At 40.6% G+C, this 7,659-nt stretch overlaps 1 long non-coding RNA gene across 1 annotated transcript; it reads left to right on the forward strand.

Moving 5' to 3' along the window:
* Positions 1 to 4,711: 4,711 nt before the first annotated feature.
* Positions 4,712 to 7,240, forward strand: LOC106697908. The gene is made up of 2 exons (XR_002830403.1): positions 4,712 to 4,858; positions 7,089 to 7,240. It is a non-coding gene; the product is annotated as an uncharacterized LOC106697908 (long non-coding RNA).
* Positions 7,241 to 7,659: the final 419 nt, after the last annotated feature.

Here is a 7,659-nt window from a genome sequence, read left to right on the forward strand (position 1 = left end):
CCCATACATACACACACATACACACACATACATATATATACACACATACACACACACATACATACATATACACACACACACCTACATATATATATATATATATATATACACAAGGAATTTTTATTTTTTTAAGATTTTGGCACAACTGAAATTATATTTATTCTCCCCTCATATGTAGTATATAGTTTGGGACGTTGCAGAATTATATGGTACAAATTATTTTTCCTGAATTTTTTTCTAGTTTTATTGTGATATAATTTACATGTAAAATTATATAAGTTAAAGGACAACATGAGAAACTGATATATATATATATATATATATATATATATATATATATATATCACAAATATATATATATTACAAAATGATTACCACCATAAGATTAGTTAAGTCCTCCATCACCTCACAGAGTTACTTTTCTGGGTGTGTTTGTGTGGTGAGAACTTTTAAAATTTATTCTATGCGCAACCTCTACGTAAATGCTACAGTAGCTCCACTTTTATGTACAGGGGGTACTTTCCAAGGTACCAAGTGGATGTTGGAAACTACAGATAGTACTGAGCCCTATATATGCTATGATTGCTCCTATACATACATACATCCCTATGATGAAGTTAAATTATAAATTAGTCACAGTGAGAGATTAACAAGTAATAAAATAGAACAATTGAAACAATAAAGGAAGGCTTATTTGAACACAGGCACTGTGATACCTTCACAGTTGATCTGACAACAGAAACTGCTATTGTGTGATTTTGCTGTGCGGAAGCTTTTTTTCCACGTCATCCTCATTTTATTTAGCCCAGGGCCTGCCACATAGTAGGTGTTTAGTAAATGTTAGTTGCCTGGATGAACACACTTCCACACTGTGGAGGGCTGTGCGATAAAGGGCTGGGGTGGGGACCTGTGGAAGGACTTTTATGTAGGACTCCACCCCACACCGTATTAGGAGCTGGAGGACAAGCAGAGGGCATCCAGGAGTCACCATCTCAGTAATACAGGGGGCTCAGTCTTGCTGCCAAGGGGCAGGTGGGCAGGCACAGACCTGGGATTCCACTCTAAGGGAAGCCCCGGCAGGGCAGGAGGAGCAAGGCCAGGTGCTGTGTCCACTGCTGTGTCCCTCATGCCCCGCACCGTGCTTGGCATACAGAAGGTGCTTATAATCATAACCAGCTCACTGGGTGCACTGGACTTGATGGGGTGCAGGTGGAAGCAGAACGCTGTTCTCTCACATGGTCCCCAACCAACCTGCTTTGGGCCATCATTCTTTATTCCTGGACGAAATCTTGCAAGTCCCACAGTCTTTCTAGTCACCCAGGTCTCCATTTTCTGGCAGTGAAAAGGCCAATCTGAAGCTCAATCTCTCATCCCTTCAAAGCTCCTGGCCTGCCCGCTGGTCCGGTCTCAGGCCCTGGGAGAGCCTACGGTGGGAAGGGAGGGACAGCCTCTTCACATTCCCACCCTGTTTTCTCACCCTCCAGCCCCGCTCACTGTGTCTGCTCTGCACCTTCTAGGAGGGGAGAGCCATGAAAGACAAGGGCTGAACAAGGTCTCACTTCCCAGTGCGTTTGTCATCTGGCCTCGCCCTCTAACCTCCAGTCTGGGTTCATTCTCCGCCCCCCCTCCCTCCCCCTTCTCAGCAGGGTCAGCCTCTCTTCTCTGGCTGACCTGCCGCAGGGACCTGGGCTGTGACCCAGCAGCTGACTCATGCTCTCTGGGTTCTCTGGCTAACAATGCCTCACCCCCTCTTCATGGAGCTGGTGAGGGGAGCTGCACAAAGCTGGTGACTCCAACTGGACCACATGCCTGGTGCCCAAGGGCTCAGTAAGTTCAGAGCACCCTGCCAAAGGCTATGGGGCCCGGTCAGTGCTCGGTGTCACAGCTGTGATTCATTTTCATCCACACACATCTGACCACTATCTCTTCCCTTTCCATGACCTCATCCCTCATTCCTTGGAGAAGTTTCCTTCCCCATTTCCACTTGGTTCTGGTGGTGCTCTCAGTTATCCTGCCTTACTCCTGCTTCCCCCAGTGTGGGGATGTGACCAAAGGCCCGGCTGACACAACAGCCCTGCCCCTGATGCTGTGGGCCCGGCCAGCCTGCTCTGCCCAGTCCCCCCTCCTGGCCCTGTGGTAGAGGAAGCACTTAATAGATGTGGCCAACTAGCCATCCTGACCTGGCAGCAGGTGGCATATGTGACAGATACAGCATTAGTTCTTTAAACCATCTGGCCCTAGGCTTTTCTCTGGTCAGAGTTTTTTTTTATTACTTCACTCTTCTAACTTGTAATTGATCTGTTCATATTTTCAATTTCTGCATCATTCAGTTTTGGTAGGTTGTATGTGTTTAAGAATGTATCCATTTCCTTTATTTATTTTTTCCTTGTTTTTCAGTTTTCTATTTTATTTTATTTTTAAACCTTATTGTTGAAAATGTTACATAGGTCCTCCTTTTTCCCCCATTAACCTCTTCCAGCCCCCTACTGCCCCCACCCCCTGGCCCTCACCACCCCATGGTCTGTGTCCACGGGTTATGCATATATGCATACAAGTCCATTGGTTGATCTCTTCCCACCAACCCTTCTCTGCCTTGCCTCTTGAGGTTCAACAGTCTGTTCATGCTTCTATGTCTCTGGGTTTATTTTTGTTCATCAGTTTATTTGGTTCATTAGATTCCACATATGAGTGAGCTCATGTGATACTTAATCTTTGTCTGTCTGGCTTATTTCGCTCAGCATAATAAGCTCCGGGTCCATCCATGCTGTTGCAAGTGGTAAGAGTTCTTTCTTTTTTATTGCCGCTTAGTATTCCATTGTGTAAATGTACCACAGTTTTTTTATCCACTCATCTGCTGATGGGCTATTTCCAAATCTTAGCCATTGTAAATTGTACTGCTATGAACGTAGGGGTGCATATATTCTTTTTGATGAGAGTTTCAGGTTTCTTAGGATATATTCCTAGAAGTGAGATCACTGTTTATCTTTTCAAAAATCAATTTTATTGATTTCTATTCTCTATTTTGTTGATTTCATCTCTATTCTTTATTATTTCCTTTCTTCTGTTAACTTTGGGCTTAGTTTGTTCTTCTCCTTCTAGTTCCTTGACATATAAAGTTAAGATTTTTCTTCTTTTTATAATGTAGAAGCTTACTTAACCACTATAACCTTTCCTCATTACTGTTCTAGTTGCATCCCATAGGTTTTGATGCGTTAAGTTTCCATTTTAATTTGTTTTAAGATAGTGTTGATTTTCCTCTTGATTTCTTCCTTTACCCATTTGTTTTTCAGAAGTGTATTGTTTAATTTCCACATTATTGTGAATTTTCTGATTTTCTTGTTTATTATTGATTTCATAAATGGCTAAATCTCCTGATTTGAGAAGATTTTAACCATTATTTTTAAAAATAAGTTTTCTGATATCCTCTTCCTCCTATCTCCTTCAGAAACTGCAATAATTCCCAAATTAGTTCTTTTCCTGGTACCCCATAGATCACATACACTTTTTTTATACTTTTTCATTCTTTTTTCTTTTTTCTCTGAATGTATATGTTCTTCTGTCTTCTAATTCTTAGATTCTTTCTTCTACTTGGTCCATTTTGTTGTTATTGCTCTGTAGCATTTTTCAGTTCATTCATTGTATGCTTCACCTCACAATTTCTTTTAGGTTCTTTTTTTTATTACTTCCATCTCTTTGTTGAACTTCTCATTGTGTTTGTGCATTGTTCTCCTGATTTCATTGAATTGTGTTTCTGTGTTTTCTTGTAGCTCATTGAGCTTCCTTAAAACAGCTATTTTTGAATTATTTGTTGGGTAATTTGCAGAGCTCCATGTTTTAGGTATCAATTACTGGAAAATTATTGTGACCATTTTGTGGTGTCATTTTTACTTGAATATTTTTATATTCCTAGAAGTCTTGAATTGCTGTCTTCACATTTTAAGTAATATTCACCTCCTCTGATCTTTACTGACTGACTTTGGAAAAGAATTACGTTCCTTCAGCTCTACTAGGGTTCTGAGGCGTTCTCAAACATTATTTGGATACATATGCTTCACGCTTCTTGCTCCCTCTTGTGGCAGAATTGTTAAGCTTCTAAATCTATGCTTTTACTCCATCCTGCTTCTCAACAGGCCCGTTACTGACAGCTTTCCTTTTGCTTTCCCGAAGGTAATGTTAAATGCTCAAGTTTGTGGTCTCTTTGTGGCCCACAGACTCAGTTCATCTTTATGCACATGCTCACTAGCTGTCTGTCAAAACTTGCTTTTGCTACCGTCAGAAGCACATACCATGGGATGGGGAGTGTGTGCATGTGATGCACAGTATGCTATGGGTGCCCATGGGCCCGTTGTGGGTACCCACAGGTGAGGCATATCAGCAGTGCATGACTCAGTAAGATCTATTCCCCTTGATACCTTTTGAGAGTTCGCCGATGTTCTCCCAGCCTCTTAGGCCCCTTAGTCATGAAGCTCATGACTCAGCATTCTAGATTGGTTGAGAGAGAAATTGGCCCCTGGCAGCTTCCCACAGCGCTGGGAAGCTAGGCACTCATTCACTTTCACTTCGTGGGAAGGGTCATGGGCTGAGGAGGGCTTTCTTGGCACTGAGCTGTGCCACCTTGGAAGAGGGGTAATGTGGGAATGTCAAGCTGTTCCTCTCACTTTTTTCAATTTGCCTGATTTGGATATTTTTTGCTCCAACAGCGTACTGGAACTTCTCTGTTGGACTCCTGGACTTCCAGAAAGGTTCGCTCATCCATGGGTGATCGCCTAGATCAGTGTGCTCCAGGGCTCCTGGATCCTGGTCAAGAGAGCCTGAAGCCAGTTCATGGGCCACTTCAGGATCCACAACCAGGACCAAGGTCTGTTTGCTTAACACCCAATTCATAGGTGGGCAACACTTCTCCCGGGTGTTGGCATGTGGCGCTGGATGGTTACCAAATTGTTTTCTGTGGGGGACATGGCAAGGGACATCTTATTCAATTATCTTGCTGATGTCACGCACCACCCTCAGATTTTAAACACAGGGCTTCACTGACTTCTATTTCCGCTGTTGTTCTGAGAAGTGGCCACTTTTGTATTTTATGGAAAATTTCTTTAGCTCTCTCTGTCTTCCACATCTTCACTGAATTTTTTTATGTGATCATATTTTAATTTCTTAGACTTCTTTTTTGATTCTTAAACAGTTCTTTTTCAGCTTCCTCTCCTTATTTCCTCTTGTTTTATCTCTCTGAGGCCAGTAATTATAGGTTTTCTTTGGAAATATTTATTTCCCTGAAAATTTTATGTTTCCTTAGTGCTTCTTTATTTTTTCTATATAATTTAGTACCTGTCTTTCATGTGGAATTTTCTCATATATCTTTAGTTATTCTTGGTTTTCTATTTTCTAATATGACTGAGACACTAAAAACCTAAACGTACATTGTGTATATGGAGAGAGTGGGGTTTGGGTTTTGAGGTTAGGGTGGGAACCTTGTAGCTGGAGGTCCCTGTCTATACCTTTAAGTATTTATCTCTTGGGTTCAACACATTCCCCAAAGAGAAAATCTCTAATACTCAGTCGAAGAAGGAGCTTTAGTATCTCACTGTTCAGTATAATCCCTTCTTTCACTACAGTGTTCCCACTTCAGTTACTATCACTGAATACAAAATCCCTCTGGGTTTAACCTCTAAAGAGTAAGTCTCAGTCTTCAGACCACTTTGGTGAGCTGACACCTGGAGCATAGTATGAAAAGAAATTTCAGGGCATCATTGATTCTTACACAGATTTTCACCAATCCTTGTATTTCCTATCCCACCTACATCCCACTTTCAAGGATACCAGTTATTTGTATTCCATACTTTTTTTGTTTTTCTTTTTATTCTCATTTTTCTGACATATATCCTTAAATGACCTCCTCAGAATGTTGTACATATGAAATGAAACTTGTGAATATTTATGTATGTGAAAAAGTATTTATTTTGCCCTCGTCTTTGGTTGATAGTTTAGCTGGGAATATAATTCTAGGGTTAGAAATTATATCTTTACCCTAATAAATTTGAGAATATACTCTTCTGTATTCCAGCATTTAGTATTCCTTGATCGGAAATCTTATACTAGTCAGACACTTTGTGTGTTATTTACTCTTCACTTCAATGATTTTTTTGTTGTTGTTTCCTTTATTTCCTCATTAACTTTCTATTTTGGACTTTTACAGTTCTATACCACGCTAGTAATTGTTTTAGGAATAGGCAAGGGAACCAATTCTGGACCTGGGAGAGTGGGTGGAAGCTTTTCTGGGGGGAGGGAGTCCTTAATTGCTCTTAAGAGAGAATTATAGAGAATTTGTTTCTCTCTCTCCTTCAAGAAAGAAACGAGGAAAATACTGCATCACTTACTTCTGTCATCTATTTTTTATAATGAGGAAAACTACCTCTAAAACAAGGCTAACTCACAGAGGAGTGAATAGCAAAGAAAATAGTGTTCAAATGGAGCTGAAGTCCGGTCAGACTAGGCTTAGCTATTTCGCTTTTACTGGTAGATTTCCCATTATATGCCCCAATACAATTTCTTATTGTTTATGCCATTAGTATTGCTTTGCTTTTTTGTTACTCGAAGCTGAAAGAGTCTTAAGTGATACTAAGTGATCGAAAATCTTTTTATCTTTCATTCTGGAGTCAAATGGATGGAGGGGGAGTGGGAAATGTGGGTGAGGAATAGGATTGTCCCCCTGTGGTGTGGTTTAGAAGGCAGACTTTCAGTTTAGCTAACAGCATCCCTGCCACCCTCTGTGTAGCTGCCAGTTCTAACTCTTGTGCCTCTTTGGGTGTGTCTTTCACACAATGTGGTATTATCATGGTATCTGAAGACAGAGTACTTTGGATCAAACCTTGGCTCTGCCACTTCTTAGCTAGGTGGTCTTTTGTGTGTTATTAAAGGTCTGTATGCTTCAGTTTACTTATATTCGAAGTGGAAATATAATGGCGTCTAATGCAGAGGTTGCCTGCATTAAATGTGTTATATGTAAAGTGTTTGGCATGTAGAACATGCTGTTTAATTGTTAGCTAATAACAAATTACTTCAAAGCTTTTCTTGTCTTCTTTTTTTTTAAGCAACAGAACCCTAACTATTTTCAAGATGTTCAGATAGAAGTACTAATTTTCTGAGATTACCTTCCAGCTAGATTTGGCTATGCAAGGCACTTCGGACTAATAAAATGCAAGTAGGAATCTACTGGATGAGACTTTTAAAAAGCTAAAATTTTTTGTGCTCAAAAGTAAGAATGCATCTTTTCCTTTTTGGCCTATCCCCTTGTTCATATCTGGGTTGGGACATCTGCTTGGATATAAAAGAGCCACTTTGCAATCATAAGAACAAAATCTACACACTTGGGAAAGTAGTTGGAAAGGAGAAGGAGCCAGTCCTGATGACTCCCTGTAGCAGTGTCTCAGCCTTGAGCTGACTCTGGAGTTCTGAGACACAGCACTTAGGATTTTGTGACATCCAGCCAAAGGCGATTCTAACTGCTACCCAAGGGACCTCCTGGACAGGGTGGTCCTCTCTTCTTGTCTTCTGAAATCTTGGTTTTTTATGAAAGTTATTTTATTATTCGGCTGTATACTTCAATAGATTTCCATCCTCCATTTACATTTTAGAAATTGTTTAGCTATCTGCAAATAATTT

This window comes from Myotis lucifugus, unplaced genomic scaffold (assembly GCF_000147115.1).
Source record: "Myotis lucifugus unplaced genomic scaffold, Myoluc2.0 scaffold_114, whole genome shotgun sequence".
NCBI lineage: Eukaryota > Metazoa > Chordata > Mammalia > Chiroptera > Vespertilionidae > Myotis > Myotis lucifugus.